This window comes from Canis lupus, chromosome 1 (assembly GCF_003254725.2).
Source record: "Canis lupus dingo isolate Sandy chromosome 1, ASM325472v2, whole genome shotgun sequence".
In the NCBI taxonomy this organism is placed as follows: domain Eukaryota; kingdom Metazoa; phylum Chordata; class Mammalia; order Carnivora; family Canidae; genus Canis; species Canis lupus.
Genome location: NC_064243.1, coordinates 34438383 through 34457616, shown reverse-complemented (window position 1 = coordinate 34457616; position 19234 = coordinate 34438383). Strand labels below are relative to the sequence as shown.

The 19234-nt window shown below is 36.8% G+C and overlaps 1 protein-coding gene across 5 annotated transcripts in view; it reads left to right on the top strand.

Annotated features, from left to right (window-relative positions):
* HIVEP2 (HIVEP zinc finger 2) overlaps positions 1-19234 on the top strand; it is a 194464-nt gene that overhangs the window by 103369 nt on the left and 71861 nt on the right. For all 5 annotated transcript variants that reach the window (XM_035700836.2, XM_035700833.2, XM_025422439.3 and 2 more), the window contains exon 2: positions 6724-6835. The gene's annotated coding sequence lies outside the window, so the exon portion shown is untranslated. The remainder of the gene's footprint in view (positions 1-6723; positions 6836-19234) is intronic.

Genomic DNA, 19234 nt, shown 5'->3' with positions numbered 1-19234 from the left:
GATAATATCTACACCCCCAAAGTAGGTGCACTGCAGTTTTCTCTTTTCAGAACTCTCCATATCCCTTCCAGGATTGTCTTTTCTGGGGTCCTGCTCTCTCTCTGTCCACACCACCCTGTATCTGGGGCTTGATTGAGTACAGCCTGCTCTGGGAAGCCGTTTGCCTCTATTCTAGCCCCTACATAACTCTTCCTGCTCTCGACTTCTGATTATGCGTAGAATCATTACACATTCTAGCATTTAACACTTATTTTTTTAAAATAATTTTTATCTATTGGCTCATGGCTTTGCTAATGTGTATTTTATTATTTCTTATCACAACTACTTTACTGTTGCAAATGTTCTTAATTGGTTGATTATTTCTGTTATCTGGCTGTTAGTAAACCCATGTTACACACTAGAGCTGCTCTTCTCAAAATGGGGACCTCAGGCCAGCACATCAGCATCACCAGAGAACTAACAAGTTGAACCCCAACCAGACTGATAGAATCAGAATCCACCTTTTAACAAACTGGTGACTCATAAGTGTGTTAAAGCTTTAAAGCATTTGTTGAGGAAGGTCTCTCTCCCTCAGAGGGGTAGAGACCCCAGAAAAACCTTCAACTCTCCCTTTGCCACTGTTGTATTGGAGTCCATTCGGTACCTGGCTGTATTGGAGTGAAACTGCCTGCTCTTACTGTAACGAGGTTGGAAATTAGTCTTTACACAGAAACTGCAACCTTTAAAAGTGACCAGAGGGCCCTGGTTAAGTATCCAAATTGTATTTATCTTCTGATTCAAGACAACTCTAGATGCAAGTCATTAAAATCCCTTTAACTGGCTTCTTTTAAAATTCTCATACTGAGAAGCAAAAAGTATGGTTTCCTTTTCCTTAGTTACCTTTTTTTTTTTTTTTTTTTTTAATTCTTTTTGCACTTGAAGTGCTTACACCCACTCAGCTTGCTATTTTGAACTCTGGGAAAGAAAATTTGTGGGCATCCTGCAGTCTTTCAGGAAACAAGGCTCAGATTAAATATATGCCACATTTTCTATGTGTTTCTTCAGGAAATTGGAGAAAGCACATCACTCGTGCTTTCACTCAACTTGACACATAGTGTGACGTTCAAAGTGTGGATGGAAACTAGCTTCTGTCCTTATTTGCCTACCTTCGCACAGATATTCCTGGTGTTTCCCTTTCCGTTTTTTCTATTGGTCCTTGCTTCCCTTTCACTATAGGGTCTAAAATTCTTCAGGTACTCATACATTTTATAAAATATAACATTCCTTGAGAGTCCCTAGGTTTGGTACATCAAGGAAGAAAACACATGGACTCAATTAAATGTGCAACAATATGTGCAATATTCTCAGTCAAGCTTACTTTTTTTCTTTAAAGATATATTTATCTGAAGGGGGGTGCACAGGAGCCAGGGAAGGGGGCAGGCAGAAGGAGAGGGAGAAGCAGGGAGCCCTACTTGGGGCTCAATCCCAGGACCCTGAGATCCTGCTTGGAGCCAGAACCAAAAGGAAGACGGTTAACCAACTTAGCCAACCAGGTGCCCCAGTCAAGTTTACATAATAGATTATTATAACTTTAAGTTATTTGCATTTCTTTGTTGGTTTTGCCCTATCTTTGAACCTAGTTTACAGATAGCAGGAATGAGAGACATTGGTTGGGGTGGAAAATGAGGAAGATACTAGGTCATCTCAGTCATTCTGCTATGTTTTAAATGAATTTGGGGCTGTGTCTTGTAAAAATACTAAGAAAATAAGGTGGTTGCATTTGGTGGTGGTTGTGTCATTTATATACAGTTGAATTTCATCTTTGTTGAGGCAATTAAGAGGTTTTATTTAAGCTAGAACTTACACTTTTCTATGTAATCACTGTTTGCTTACATGTAAAGGATATTATTCAGGGGGTCTTGTGAGGAAGTAACACAATTCAGTTGCTGAACTTGAGAAATTAAGTATTTTCAAGCAAGTGAAATGGAAATGTGGGAAGACACAGAACCAAGAATCTTAGAATGCAAATGTTTATTGAATGTAAAAATGTAGTAAACGTAGAGATGCATGATAATGCACTTTTTTTTACATGGCAAAACAAAATATTGAAGGGATGCTTATATCTGATTCAACATAATTGTATTTAAACTCTTAATGGGATTTTTTTGGGTATGACTAAATATGGAAGGCAAATATTACACTTAATTAGATAGTATAATCTGGGAAAAATGGGTGAGAATTTTGCAAGTATATATGTGCACAAAAAGAAATATCAAGAAGTGTTTGAAAAGAAAAAGAGAACAAAGTATAGATAGAATCTAGCCCTACTGTAATTCAAACACCGTAAACAATAGTAATTAAAACTACCCAACACATGAACAACAAGTTTTTATCATAATACCAGTCACATTATATTTACTCAGTCTGAACAAAGTTTCCATTTTAAATATGTAGATCAGTGTAACAAATCCCATTATTAAAATAATATAGCAAGCTTAGTAAATGGTACTTGGATAACTTGGAATTTGTCTAATTCATGCCAGAGATATTAAATGATTAAAGATCTAAATATAAATAAATGTACAGAACACCTTGTAGAGAACTTAATATATACATCATATTAAAGTGCCATTTAAATTTGAAAGAAAGGGATGCCTGGTTGGCTCAATGGTTGGGCATCTGCCTTCAGCTCAGGGTGTGATCCCAGGTCTGGGGATTGAGTCCCACATTGGGCTCCCTGTGGGGAGCCTGCTTCTCCCTCTACCTATATCTCTGCCTCTCTGTCTATGTCTCTCATGAATAAATAAATAAAATCTTTAAAATAAATAAATACATATATACATACATACAAAAGAAAGAAATAGGACCAAAATGTAGTCGAATTACATGAATAGAGATAATTTTTACATTAAAATGAAAGACAATGAAATTATTTTTAAGTGGTAGAGTGATTATGATCACCATTGATATAAAAAGGCAACCCAGGAGTTCCATTTTACATTAAATAAACCACCAAAAGAATTTAGTCACATAAAAATGTGAGGAAGTTTTATGAAAGTGAAATGCTCAGATATTGTTGGCAGCTTTATAGGTGATTTCAATCTCTTGACATCAATATGGCTATAATGTGAAGTCCATAAAAACATTCATACTCTTCAATGTAATAACCCCTTTTTTGTTACTGTTTTAAGGAAGCATAGTATCTCTTGTTAAAAATAAATGAGAGCATCTTACATGTTCCCACATACAGGAATGGTTGAGGAAATGACTAAGTATGCTAACTATGGACTATTATATGGCTAGTAAAAATGAGAACTATATGAATTACATGGAAATATGGAATGTGTTTATGAAATATTAAATGAAAAAAATCAGAAGGCATTGTTATATGTGTGTTATGAGAGCATCTGTGTGAAAATATGCCTACATAAGCAAATAACACATTTGTAAAAAATGTAAATAATTATGTTTGGGTGATGGGATTAAGAGATTTTTTGTGTTTTAGGTTTTTTTTTTTTTTTTTTTTTTTTTTTTGTTAAATAATGTCTTCAATGTTGTTATGTACTTCTAAGAAAGACAATACAAATGACCAAGTAGGGCTGTTACTAACTCTGGCTATTTGGGCACTGCTTTCCAAATGTTATTTTGGAACCCTGCCAAAATATGCCAAGTTGTTTTGGGTCTCTAACAGTCATAAATTATTCTGTTACCTTATTCTCCTTGGCCAGTTTTTTACTAGGTTTACAAAAAAGCAAGTTACTTGTAACCATGATGAAGGAGGGTGGTGTGGAGCTTGTGGTATTTGCCCATCTATTCCCACTCACTTTGCACTCATCCTGCCACATTTCTCTCCCATCCTATACCGAGAAGCATCTTTAGCATCGTTGAAAAAGAAAAATGATGGAATAGTAGTCAGGAAATTTGCCTTCTAGTTGCATGACCTTGGGCAAATGTCTGTGACCTTCTGAGTCTTAGTCTCATCATCAATAGAAGGATAGTGTTTGATGACCAGGACCCAGACTAAGGATTAGTCCAGGGATATAAAGACACCAGAGTTCACAAGCTTACTCTAGGGTGCCAAGTGCTACTCTAATGGCAAGTTTACTAAAATGGCAAGTTTACTGTGTCACTGTTGGAAAGGCGGAACAGCTAAAGTGCTCCCAGGGAATGGAGAACATGGTTCCTGTATACTACATGGAGAAAACCATTCGACTGGAGAAAGTCACTTGGTTTCAGCATTGTGGCTACATCTGATTTATTATACATAAATATAGACCAGTTAGTGAGAAGCATGATCAAATATTAGCTAATGATAAATTAGTACATTGTTTGGACTACATAACTGACTGAAATACAAAGTTTCAGATGTATTTAGATTTTCTGATGAAGCCAAAATACCACTGACTGAGATGTTTTGTTTTGTTTTTTCCTTTTTCCTAATGTGTAGAGGCAGGCAATAAAAAGAAATTAAATGTAAGCAGGTTGAGATTTAACTGCCTTCATCAGTTTATAAAATTATTTTAGGCATTGCACTACTCTATAATATAAGAAATTGTAAGGAACCTAGTATCATATCTTAGGTGTCAGTATTAGTTTCCTTAGAAATGAACATTTCTAAAGAATGTTGTATTGTGGTTTGTACACATGAGGCTCACCTGTTATGCAGGCAACAGATATGTATCTTCTCTGCTGATCAGGAGCAGTCATTTGACTGAATCATCCATACAGATGACTAATATATTTTGTACTTACTGCTTTTGAGATTTAATGTGAGGTGCTCATACCACCAGTGAGAAATTCCTAAGTAACTTGAAATGCCTGGCCACTCAGATAAGCATAGTTAGACTGAAATGAAAACATATTGCCGTATTATAGATGAAAGACCTTTTGAGATACTGGCTTAATGACTGGCCCCACGCATGTATTTAATAAGTCCTTTTATGAGGCAAGAACTACATTTTAAGAAAGCAGTACTCTGAGAAATAAGCACAGGAAGAGGGATGGTAGATCTAAATGTTTATACAGGTCAATTTCACGTTACATATTGATGAATCAGTGAGAAAAGGATTCTTGAGAATCTTCAAGTTGTTCTGCATCATGAGGGGAAGTGCCCCCTTTTCCTTGGAAAGTGACTAATAGAAGGATAAGTTGTTAAACCGAGTAATAGCGCAAACCACCACAGCAGTAGTTCAGACACAATATTATAAAGCTTGCTCCCAAACATTATTTGAAAGAGCCTTTGAAACTTTCATAAAAGGCCTAGAAAAGTACAAAAATATTTTCACAGCTCTAGATATTCAAGTGCGAAAAATGTGTGTTGTACCAATTTGCAACACCTTCTTTAGGTGCTTATATTTGTTGATCCAGAATAATTTCAAATAACCAAACCATTTGACTTTTGTTTTGCCATATTTATGGCAAGAGCCCTACAATAATAATTACGACAATTTGTGAATGAAGAAGTCTTTTGAGACCATTTCCACGTGAGTTTTTTAGATAACTATTTCTTGAATAGCAGTTAGAATCTAGAATCTAGGCATTAGATTGTCTTGGAAGTGAAAATGTATTTCCCATGACTACTGTGGATTTCTACTTAGTGTGTATTGTATAATTATTGCTATTTGTCTTCTCCATTGTTAGGAGCGTTTTTGTTTTGTTCTGGTTTAGTTTAGTATTTTTTTAAAGCATCTCCTTTTTAGTAGTGGATAGCAAATCTATTTCAACCTTTTTTAAATACTGAGATTAGCTAAAATAATTTTACTAATATGTATGGTGGGACTAGAGAGGAGTGGCAGTATGTGGCTAATTCTAAATTGCATGATTAAAAAAATCATGTGTTTATGGCTTTGGGATAGGTTTTTGAATTTGCACTTGAATATAGTTGGGTTTGATGGTCTGGGACTTTAAAACATACTAAATCTACCCTGGGGATACTTGATTCAGGAGTAGCTGGACATCATCCAACCTTCTATCTTACTCTTCTGCTCAGCCCTCCAGCATCCCATTTATTTTAGGCTCTCATCAGTTGGGCTATAGCTTGCTTTCTCTCAAACTTTCTCTTAGAGCTGCGATAGTAACTTAATATTCAGGCTTCAGAAAAGGTGTGTCTTCTGGTAAAGTGAATGGAATTAACTGATATTTATAAACCTAATTAAGCTGTTTATAGGTCTTTAGTAGAATAAAGGCTTTCTGTGGGAGACCAGGTTTAACATTCTGAGAATGATTTTGAAATTCATACCAGTGAATTCTCTCCAAACGATTGATCTGAGGTATTAATTTATATTTCTCAACAGAGATTATATGTAACTAGACCTTAACTACTTTGAGAACTGCAACCTACACATATGTATTTCATTGGTAAATTAATAAGAATCAGTGAACCGAATTCTAAAGCAATCAGTTGCCTCTTTTTCTCACATCTAATTTTACATATCCTAATTGATATTATATAGTCATTGCTTCTATGTGTCAATCAATACTGACAATAAACTTTTCTGCTCTCATGTTAATTGTGTTATTTTGTTGTTTTCTCTATGCTTGAACATTCATTTTACCCCAAACTGGAAAAATTTACTTTAGTTGGCAGATGCTTAGTTGTTTTATACTTTTAAGAAGCACAGTAACTTAGAGGATGATTTAATAATAATCTTGATTTGATTTCTGTGTTATTAATGTACTGATCCTATAATGCTGCTCTGGTTTAAACACTATTTGTTTTTGTTTTTGTTTTCCTTTCCTCATTAGGTGGAGTCTTTGAATTTTTAAAAAGACAACATAATGAGATCCACTTGAAAAATTAAGTGAATTGATTGGATTGGAACACTCTTTTACCAATTCATTAACGTTCAGCTGCTGGGTAAGTTGAGTCAAGTGATTTTTATATGGCTTGATTTCAAAATTATTGGAAAGACATTTTAAGCAAAATATTAAGCTGTTTGTGAAATGTTGGCAGTAATGATTTGAGGCCTTTACTGCCTACAAAAGATGTTTGGGATGCTATCTAAATGAACGTGTTTGTAAGTTTTCATAATTTTTTGGAAATGTACCAATTAGAAAGATGAGAAAATGTTGTCACTTGTAGTTTGGAACCAGATACTTTTATTTATTATTTTAATTATTATTTGCTAATTGAACACTTGAGGTAATGTAAGAATATCAGATTTTACTGTTAGTGAGATATTTATGTGTTATTGTACTGTATTGTATCAGATTCAAATCTAAAGTCTAATTAACATTTTGAGTAAATTAGTATCTCTCCTTATTTAAACCATTCTCATTTTACAGAAGGCTTGTTTTCTATGATAAGAATAGAAACCTTAAAATCTTGCTCAATTCAACTTCCTCGTTGCACTCTGTGTGGAAAGCTCTCGAGGTAGAGAACTCCTAACCAAGAAGAGTTTGGGCTTTTAGCAAATTACTGGTGCTGCCAAGACAAAATTTAGTGGGAACAGGACTTTGGCTACTGCTAAAATGTCAGTTTTGTAAAGCCTGCTCTGTCAAACAGATTTTTGGCATCAGAATTCTAAATGATACTGATTTTAAGGTTTGGTAATTTTTTTTTAATCCAGGCAAACTCATGCTTTAATTAACCCTTTACACAGTAACAGAAAATTTGGAAAAATATTTGTATTTCTAGTCCAGGTCACAAGACTTGAATTTCTGAAATTCTAAATGATATGCACAATTCTAAATTGTACAGGTTGTCATTCAATTTTCCTCTGAATGAACTGAAGCTATTTAAAAACCTGATGGCTGATAATGAATAAGAGAACAAATGAATAATCATTTGGGGAGCAGACTTTGAAACCAAACTAACTGTGTCTGTTTCACCTATGGGCATCTTAAGACATGATGAGGTCAGGTGGTTTTTCAGGGATCTGGTTGCATGATTCATATGATTCCAACAACTGCTTTAGATTTGTCTGAAATAATCTCCCTTGAGACAACTGCCCTGGAACTTGATTTGTTAGTGTGGCTTTTGAGTATTCAGTGAGTGTAGAAATATTAAGCATGGAAACCCCAGGATATCTTTTCATTTTGTGTATAAGGCTCATGACCCAAGATACATTTGTGACCAGTAATTTACATTGTTGTGGGCATATGGTGCCATTCAGAAAAAAACAAAAAAAAATTTTGGTAATTAAAGAGATATAAAGCAGTTAGATGAAAAACTGCTTCCTGAAGGAAGAGAAACATTAAAAAAAAAGTTTTAAAAGCAAAACCTTAATTCTTCAATAGCTGTAATAGATGCTAGAAAATTAAAATTAATGCTGCACACCAGTGCTGCACTTATTTCTCTATGTCCTCACAAGATTGGCTTTTACAGTTATTCGCAAAGTACCCCACAGTGTTACAGTTAAATTTTGGTTGGTGGGACCTCACTTAAGGCATGTTTAGGAAGACTATACAGATTATGTTCTGTGAGTACTGCTAGGGAATGAACATGGCCTGGCCATTGAGTACAGCTGGACTTCTCGCCTATCACATCGTGAGCTCTGGGAGCCTTTGCTTAAAAGTCAGCTCACTGGGGTCACTGTGTTTTAATATAATAATATTTTTTTAGTCAAATAAATTCATAAGATTAGCTGAGGATTAAACTCCTGGCTGTTAGTAGGGGCTCAATAACTAAAGGTATTTCTAATGATGGTTAGTAATGGTGATGGTAGTTGTATCATTATTTAAACATAACAATACTTAACATTTTCCTAATCATGTGACTGATTCTTTAGCCTGTCGTTGAGGACAGGTTAGGATGGGTAAGGAAACACTTCATAGGAAATTGGCATGGTGGACCTGACTTTGTCCATTAGCCCAAGTGAGGATATTTTTTTCAAATGATACATCTTAAAAATTTGCCCAATTTTCCACCCCAGATTAGGTGTAAATAGAAAACAGTTTCCAAGATAAGAAAGTAAAACCCTCACCATTAGAATTACCTTTCTCTTAGGATGCATTTTGTAAAATATAGTAAAAACAAGTGATTTTATCTTTTTATCAATAATATTGTTCCTCATTCATTGCCATTTTCTTTCATGTCGCCAATGCTTTTTTTTTCTTTAATTTAAATTCAATTAGCCAACCTATAGTACATACTTAATTTCTGATATGGTGTTCAGTAATTCATCAGTTGCATATAACACCCAGTGCTCATCACATTACATGCCCTCTTTAATACCCATCACCAGGTTACCCCATCCCCCTACCCACCTTCCCTCCAGTGACCTTAATTTGTTTGTTAAGAGTCTCTCATGGTTTGTCTCCTTCTCTAATGACTTCCCATTCACTTTTTCCTCCTTTCCCCTATGATCCTCTGTGCTGTTTCTTATATTCCACATATGAGTGAAACCATGTGATAAGTGTCTTTCTCTGCTTGACTTATTTCACTCAGCATAATACCCTCCAGTTCCATCCACGTCAATGCAAATGATAAGTATCCATCCTTTCTGATGGCTGAGTAATATTCCAGTGTGTGTGTGTGTGTGTGTGTGTGTGTGTGTGTGTGTGTATACCACATCTTTATACATTCATCTGTTGATGGACATCTCAGCTCTTTCCACAGTTTGACTATTGTGGACATTGCTGCTTTGAACATTGGGGTGCAAGTGCCCCTTTGGGTTGCTATAGTTGTATCTTTGGGATAAACACCTAGTAGTGCAATTGAAGGTCTATTTTTAACTTCTTGAGGAACCTCTGTATGTTTTACATAGTGAGTGTACCAGCTTTCATTCTCATCAACAGTGAAAGAGGGTTGCCCCTCACCAACATTTGTTATTTCCTGTCTTCTTAACTTCAGCTATTCTGACTGGTGTAATATGGTATCTCATTGTGGTTTTGATTTGTATTTCCCTGATGCCAAGTGCTGTGGAGCATTTTTTCATGTGTCTATTGGCCATTTGTATTTCTTCTTTGGAAAAATATCTGTTCATGTCTTCTGCCCATGTCTTGTCTGGATTATTTGGGTGTTTTGGGGATCTTGAGTTTGATAAGTTCTTTGTAGATCTTGGATACTAGCCCTTTATCTGATATGTCGTTTGCAACTATCTTCCTGTTGCCTTTTGGGCAAAGCAACTTCTTGCTAGATAGGATTCCAAAGGCAAGGGGAACAAAAGCAAAAATGAACTATTGGGATTTCATCAAGATAAAAACTTCTGATTTTTTGATTCATCTTGAAATTATTCATTTTAAGGTAATATTAGCTGGACTATGGCCTTTTAATAATGTGCTCAGATTTATATTTTTTCATTGCATCAGATGTAATTATTTAAGAATTATGTAAGTGGTGGGGCACCTGGGTAGCTCAATCAGTTAAGCATCTGCCTTTGGCTAAGGCCATGATCTCAGGGTTCTGGGGTCAAGTTCCACGTGGAGTCCTACATCGGGCTCTGTGCTCAGTAGGAAGTCTGCTTCCCCTTCCCTCTTCCTCTGCTCTTCCCCCTGCTTGTGCTCTCTCTCAAATAAATAAATGAAATATTTAAAGAAAAGAATTACATAAGTGACATTTTTTCTTTAGGCTGAGGAGAGGTAAGAAGGAAGGTGAAAATTCTTAACATGTTCTGTGAGTTGGGCTCTGTGCTACAGGTGCTTAATCTTTTTAAAGTAAGAATTAAGAATCCCATATTCACTTGAGGAAATTGGGTTTCAGAGCAGTTAATTATTTAGCTGAGAATTATATGTCATTATAGATAATAATTTCTGGATCCGGAAGTCATTGAAATCAAATTTAATTTATAAATAATAAAATAAAATAACTAAATGAATTAAATAAATAATTTAAATATATACGTCATTACTTGCACAAATATGGAAAATAAAAGTGAGGACAGCTTTAATGCATTCTATGTGGATGCATTTTAGCAGACCTTATAAGGACTTGATAAAGTTGCAACTTAGATTTACTCTGTGCTTTCTACAGCTTTGATATAATTTTTCCAGCTACCACTTCGAATTCAGAGTAGATCTTATGAGGTTCAATGTGTTGTGGCCTTCAAAATGTTTCCTTTTATGTGGGGTCATTTTTTATAGCTTTTCAGATACATACAGCTCTTCTGTTTGGGTCCTTAATGCTTTTAGGTAACTGAAGAATGTGTCAGTATTTATGAATGAGCATTACCGCAATGATAGGAAGCCTAGACCCAATCTCTACTTACCAGTACTGTGTTTCTTTTGCCATTACAGTCTGTGTGAATGGAGCCCATTACTGTTAGCTTCTTGGGCCACATGGTTTCATTTTTCCAATATTATCTCTTTCACTCTTAACACACATGTGATACTTCCTGCTTTGTCTTTCAAGCATTTTGCTTGGCTGTACCTTCATACATTCCTGCATTCAATAGTTTAATTCTTCATTTATTTGTCATTCAGTCAACAAGCATTAATTAAACCAGCAGTATGAACAAAGCACATTTTGTTTCATGAGAGTATTTTGTCATCTGAAAACCAACTGAGGGTTGCTTTTATATCATTTCATAGTATTCCCTTCTGCCTACCCTCTTGCCTCTTGAATTTAGCTTGCAGTGAAGGGTGGTTGTCGGGGGGGTAAATCTCTCCTCCTTTATCATCCACCCAAAACCTACACAATGGGACTTAGTAATTATATTTCTTGTTTCTCTGATGACGTGAAATTACCATTTGTGTAATGCTATACAGTTTACAAATGGCTTCCATGTTGCATTATCTCACTTTAGACAATAAATGTTATGTACTTACTACTCACATTTTATTTTGTGTATGCAGAAACGGAGGCTCAAGGGGTTACAACTGAGTGATTTGCTCAAAGTCGCCGACTTCAGCTCTGGTTCCCAAAACTTTAGATAGCATGTCATTCGCTGCCAGGTCACCAGTCTAGTTGACTGTCAGTGTTCAAATATTGGAACTTTGTTGATGCAGTCACTATATTCTGTTCAGTATGAATCAAATAAGGAAATAGAAGCTATATGGAAATTTTGGAGAAGAATCAGGTCTCGTAGGGAATCTTAGAGGCAGTGTACCTTTACCTTCCTTGATGATACTGTTAAGTTCACCCAGTCACTCTCCCTGTTTTGAGAATCTCACAGACTCCAGACAACCCCATAAATGAAGAAAGGATGTTTAGATAGTTTTCGTAGTAAATTGCTAAAGTGGATATTGGCCCAAATCACTCAGAGATCTTTATTTTTGAACCCGATATCACATTGGATTCTCATCCATGAATTGTCAAAAGACAAATTAACTTTGCATTTTCTACATCATCTATTTTTTGTATTATTGGATTTTGGTTAATTGTTCTTTACTGATATGAGAATCTGGTTAATTCTTTTATTTTAGTACTACTCATCTTCATGTTTTACCTCATTTCCCTCTGAGTTCCCATAACACTTTTTACTTCTCTCACATCACTTTTTGTATGTAGTTTTGTGCTTTATATTAAAGTAATTTATGTGAAGTTTTTCTCTCACATGCCACCCTGTAAGCTGTTTGAAGGCAAAGGCTGTCTTTATTTTGTGGATGTCCTCTTCAGCCTTGAAAATGATGATTGAAAAAAATAGTAGATATTCAATAAATATTTGTTGAATTCAAAAAAATATTTGACTGTGAGTTTTCTTTTGAAATTCATTTTGGGGACTGCAAATTTATACCTGGGCACCGATTTAATTTTAATCATATTAATGAGATGAATCAGCAAGCCTGATACTTATTAAATATCCAGAGCAGAATCATAAGAACAAATTTATGTGTTTTTTTAATGATCTCTTTAAATGCGAAAAGCATCTTCTCTAAGTAGAATAAAAACAATACTTTCCCTCACAAATAAAACAAAACAGAAGCCCCTCTATTCCCCTGACAAGGACATTTTATTGTCCTTGTCTTGACCATGGGAACAAAATACAACGACCTTTGAAAAGATTTGATGAGATAAAATACAACATGGCCTCTAAGATAAAGGCTTCCTGGGAGATAGAGTGTAAATGTAATGTGAATGTGGGGCACAGCTGTCTGGGACAAAGGGTATACATTTAATTTGGTCTGTGGTGGTGGGAAGGCCCTGAACATTTTTAAGCAGAAGACAGATGTAGCGAGAGCTGCACATCAGGAAAATAAATCCAGCCAGGTTGTGCTGGGTGGCGTTGGGTGGGAGGTAGATTTGAGAGTGGGGTGCGTAGGTGCAAGAGTCCCTGAAAGCACAGAAGCCACTTAAGAGACACTTAACATGAATTTGCACTAGAGCTGTCACCTCATGGTGTGCCTTTTACATCTCCTCCCACACTTACATCCCAGACGGAGGTACTTTAGAAAACTTTAGTGAACACTTGAGCCCAGATTCAGGGAATTCTTTCAGACTTAACTTCTCTAATCTCTTCCTCAGTTTCTGATTTCTCAGGTATGCATCATAGTATCCTTGTGACTATTTTCTGCTCCAATTGATTTCCTTAAGACTCTCCTGATACTTCCACAGGTCACTGTCTCTGGTCATTATCCCCAGATTCCATATACCTGAGGATACTGTGCCTAGGCCTATCCTTTGGAAATTTGCCAGTTGGACCCAGAATACCTTCTGATCTGATTTTGTGTAGCTGGTTCTCAGACTAGTGTGGAGGGCCTAGACTGGAGGGGTAGCAGTAAGGATTGGCAGGACACAGGACACAGATAATACAAAGGATAGTGTGCAGGAAGCCAATGTAGGCCTTCCTGATTGGGTGTAGTAGATGTGTATATGTGTGTGTGTGTGTGTGTGCACATATGCCTTTGTATGTTTGCAATCGGAGAGTAGGGGAGCTGGAGGCAGGTGTCAGTGATGACACAAGGCTTTGAGCCTGGGAGTTTGAATGTTACTCTTACTAGGAAAAGAGAAGGGATGCCTGGGTGGCTCAGTGGTTGAGCCTCTGCCTTCAGCTCAGGGCGTGAACCCAGAATCCCGGGATCTAGTACCGCATTGGGCTCCATGCAGGGAGCCTGTTTCTCCCTCTGCCTATGTCTCTGCCTCTCTCTGTGTGTCTCTCATGAGTAAATAAATAAAATCTTTAAAAAATTAGGAAAAGAGAAGTGAAGAAAGAGACTGCTTTCAGTAGTAGGGTGATGAACTTGTGTACTTGTTGATTGTGAGATAAAAATAGATTTAAAAAGCATATATCATATAGTACTTGACTTTTCCTTTTTCCGGGAGGGTTGATAGTTGGAAACAGGAATTCACTGGAAGACTTGAGTCTTCCTCCTCTTTTTGCTGTATATTCTAGCTACTTAAATATTTCCCAAGAGCTTAGGGTAGTTTTAGGTTTTCTCAACCTTACCCCTGCCAACATCTCCCACAAATTCACCTCCTCAGGAACATGTGTACTTGTCAGAGTACTCACAGCAGCCAGAAGTGTGCCTTTCAGCATCCAAAAATAAAAACAGGGGGGAAAATAGCTATCTTTTCCTTTTGAGGAGCATAATCATTGTCATCTCACGACTTGCTGAAATAGCACAGCAAAGGAACATTTTTTGGCAGGCTGGAAAATCTAGGGAATGCACAAACATATGCAGTTCTCTTTTGCTATGATGTGTTCAATTGAAGCAGTCCACTTCAGGAAAGCAACAGAATTTTTACTTGAGTATTAAAATTAAAAAAAAAATGTATTCACTATTTGAATCTAAAGCCATTCTCTCAATTGGTAGTTTCTAACAACCAAATCCTTCAATTCTTAAATTTGATGGTGGCAGTGAGTTGGCGAGTTCCAGTGTAATCCACTCCCATTCCCATCCACTGAGAAGTTTTTGAATTTCAGAAGAGATACTCTTGATTGAATCAGTTTAAGAGCATATAATGATCCTGTAATTATCATTTGTCATTACCTTGTGTACTAATGATTAAAGCAAACATTTAATAACTGTGGGGCAGTAAATATATTTTAGATCTTGAGCCATAAAAAGATTTCCATTAACAGAATGTTTTGTGCACAAATAAATTATTCATTGACTGTAGCAGAGCTTAATTCTGTCATCAGCCTTAAGTGGAAATTTTGAAAACCCCAGTCATCACAGATGCCAGCACTAACTTGGCTTGAGCCCCCATCCTTCTTACATGGAACCTGAGTTTTTTTTGGCTATTTGTAAAAGCTGCAGTTAGGTTAAATTCAATGAATATTTATGACATTTCTGCCATATGCAATTTAGTGTTCTGGTGGTTGGAGGAATAAAATGATGAGGAAATCTACATTTTAGCCTCTAAGTTGCTTATAAATCTAAAAGAGAGATAAGACTGCTACGTACCTGACTTGGATAGAAGAAAGCTCAAGTAGCATCCCCAGAGATGTGGAAGTAAAATGTGTTGCCCATTCAAAGGAAGAAACCATATGCACTTTCTTGTGGGTATGTGAGGGGGAAGGGCTTAAGGATCAAGAAGTATTTCCTGAGGAAAGCTTTAAAGACGGGTGAGGTTTTGACAGGTGGAGAAAATTATATCCACATAGGCAAAGAAATAGGTGGATGGTGTGGGTGTCCTCACAGAATGAAAAGTAACATGGTGTGTTTGCTAAGTGAGAAGGAGACATGGAAGAAAAGGAAAGAATAGTGTCAAGAGACCTATCGTGGGGAGGAACTTCAATGCATCATTAGCACATTAGTTTGGTTAGACATTTGAGAACCTTTCCCCATTTTTGAGTCAAGGAGTAATACAATGGGATTATTATTTTTTTATATAATTATTTATTTATTTATGATAGTCACACAGAGAGAGAGAGAGGGGGGCAGAGACACAGGCAGAGGGAGAAGCAGGCTCCATGCACTGGGAGCCCGACGTGGGATTCGATCCCGGGTCTCCAGGATCGCGCCCTGGGCCAAAGGCAGGCGCCAAACCACTGCGCCACCCAGGGATCCCCGGGATTATATTTTTGAAATATACCTCACCTCACCTTCTAAGTAAGAGGTAGAAAACCTGGGGGAATAGAAGTTAGAGGCTATCAGGATAATCTCCATGAGAAGTTATTAGGTTCTAAATTGGGTTGGTTGAAATAGGAATACACAGGAGGGGACACATGGGATTGAATTGTCTGTAGGTTTAAGCCTGTGATTGGCAATGGAGGGGTGCAGAATAGGATGGAGTTAAACATTGCTTTCGGGATCCCTGGGTGGCGCAGCGGTTTAGCGCCTGCATTTGGCCCAGGGCGCGATCCTGGAGACCCGGGATCGGATCCCACGTCGGGCTCCCAGTGCATGGAGCCTGCTTCTCTCTCTGCCTGTTTCTCTGTGTCTCTCTATCTCTCTGTGTGACTATCATAAATAAATAAGAAAAAATTAAAAAAAAAAACAAAAAAAAAAAACAAAAAAACAAAAACATTGCTTTCAGTTCGACAACTTCAGTAAACTTTCGAATCTCACTAATATTGATGGAAAGCCAGTCACGTGCAAAACCTTGTGCTTGGTACTAGAAGTGTGTAGTGATAAAAACAAGTGTGATCCTCTTTCCAAGTAGCCGAAAACTTAAGTGATAAAATACATCCTCAGTTAACTAAAATCCAAAGCAGATCATGATCAGTGCGATAGCACGGGTAGTACCGAGGGTTATGAGAACACGAAGAAGAGAGGTATTAATTTTGATACTGAAAAAGTGAGGAGCATACAAGGGAGAAGATGCTTCATCTGTGCCTGGAAGATTCGAGAGAGGATTGATTCCAAGGTATTTTAGCTATCAGAATTGTAGTTGGAAACCAAGAGAAGCAAGTACCAAGCTAAGAGGGGAGGAACTTTATAGAAAGAAGAGCTTTTACTTATTGTCTGTTGTGTGTCAGATTTTGAGCTGGGAGCACAACACTTAATTAAGGAAGGGATGTCTAACAGTGTCCAGTGCTGCAAAGTAGTCATCAATGTTATGGTCTAAGAAAGGGCCATTGTCTTCTGCAGTTTATAGATCACGGGTGGCCTTTGAAGAGATTTCAGTAGGGTAGGAGTGAGAACATTCTAAAGATTATAACCTATCTCAAAGATATAACTAAACTACATCAATGAGGGGATCCCTGGTTGGCTCAGCGGTTTAGTGCCTGCCTTTGGCCCAGGGCATGGTCCTGGAGTCCTAGGATCGAGTCCCACATCAGGCTTCCTGTGTGGAGCCTGCTTCTCTCTCTGCCTATGTCTGCCTCTCTCTCTCTCTCTCTCTGTGTGTGTCTCTCATGAATAAATAAATAAAATAAAATTTAAAAAAAACTACATCAATGAGATGTAGTGATTCCTCCTTAGTGGGTCAAGTTTATCTTAGCCCTGGTAGATCCTAGTGCCTGGCTGGTCTTAGAGATATCACCTGAGAATATGTTGGTCCTGAGAAATCTTTGCAAAATATTTAAATATTACAAAAATGTTATATTCTTAGACTGTTGTCAGACAAATAAAAGATTTCAACACTTATTACCAGCTTCCCTCTTCCTCCTTCCCACTCCTCCCCTTTGAGTACTCAGCTGGTTATGGTGAGCATATTTACCACACCCTTGGCTCAGGGTCGGGGAAGTCCTCGGGCTCTCCTTGGCCCGTTTCCCATGTGGGAGACTTCCATGGAGAACAATCCAGGGAAGTGTGTGCCCGCATGCGCGCGCGCTTACACACACACACACACACACACACACACACACTAGTTCTTTTCCTGTCCTCAAGGATATTCATGTGCCAATAAACAGACAAAATATAGCGTCATAGACAGGCATATTGTGTTGCATTCACTATGAGGAAACAGGGAAAAGATGCAGGGATCTAGGAGGCAGGAAGGATACCACTGACAATTTAACATTTAGGAATAATAATAGAACTTAAAAATTTTAAATTGCCTTGTGAAAAAAAAATAAATTGCCTTGTGAGGATGACTAGCATATAAGCATGGAATGTAAAGGAAAAAAGGTAAAATTTATATCATAGTTATATTTGGTTGGTTTTTGTTGTGTGGGGGGAGCGTTAAACCAATTATTACAGCAAACTGGACACAAAGAACTTTCACAGATGTGCCCAAAATATTACAAAGGAGAATTTTAAATTATATCAGACTACTTTGCAATTTAAAAGGAATAGGAGAAAACTTAAAAGGAATAGTAGAATTGAGGAAGAAGCACTTTCTCCTTAACCCCACAAATGCATAATAGTACTTGTTAAGTATGTTAAGTGTGAATGTGTTTATAATCATTCATTCATTTATCTGTTCAGTCCTTTGATCACTCAATCAATAAACATTTCCCGAGTTCCTATTGTATCCCTGGCTGGGGGCTGGGAAATATAGCTGAGTAGAGAAGAGAATTGTAACATTTTAAATAAAATACATTCTTCTTAAGTGTTCCATCTGCTAGAATACAGTAATGCAGTTACTAGATTAATGGTAATGAGACTCCTCAAAGCTTTGGAAGAAATTGCAATGTGTTCTCATCAGACTTTATGTAGTACAACAGGTGAGATTCTTTTTCCATAAGAGTTGAATGGGCAAGATATTTTATCGGGCTGCTTTTCCCCTTGTCTTAGCAGAAGTCTTGGGATAGATAGAGTCAGTATGTTTATTTGTGTATATTTGTAACTATTCTAAGTATCCTCAGGGAATTCCCCAAATGTAGGGGCACACTCTACCTCTGAAAGCACTGTCAAGATTTTTTTAGGTAGCAATCAAACTCAGGAGTGAGAAGGAACAGTGAGGCTGACTCAGGCTGGTCTCCCAGGCACAGTAAATTTAAGAATGTGGGGATATGTTCCTTGCCAGCTAATACTTTTTTCTTTTTACTCTTTTATTTATTATGTCTCCTTGCCCCATTTTTGTGATTTTCTACTATGTTTTCCGACTGGTGATGAGGCTCATCAGTTTCTGTCTTGGAAGATTTATTTTAATTTTGGTTTGATGATATTGTATGAGAGGACAAGCAAGGCATTCTGTTTTTCCCCCAATTGCTTTGCAGTACACATTCACAAATATTTGGGTCAGTGTAGCATGCCACCATGTTTACTTCTATTTTAAGTAATTAAAATTCAGTTGAACTAAGAAACCTATGGAATCTTCATCACAGAACTCTTAATCTTGAGTTCTTTTGTTTTCAAAGCATATAAAACATAATATGTGCATCATATATACATAAATGGCAATAGTTTTCATTTTAAGTGGCAATGGTTTTCATTATGTCAAAATGTAAACTGAGTTTTGGGAGGCGATGAACATATTAACATATATTTTACAGACTTTCTAACATATTTTAATTAAACTATGTTAATATGGAAGTTTATTAAAATGTTTATGTGGATTTTTTTAATTCTAGGGAGAAAGAAAAGTTAATTTCACTTTGGTATT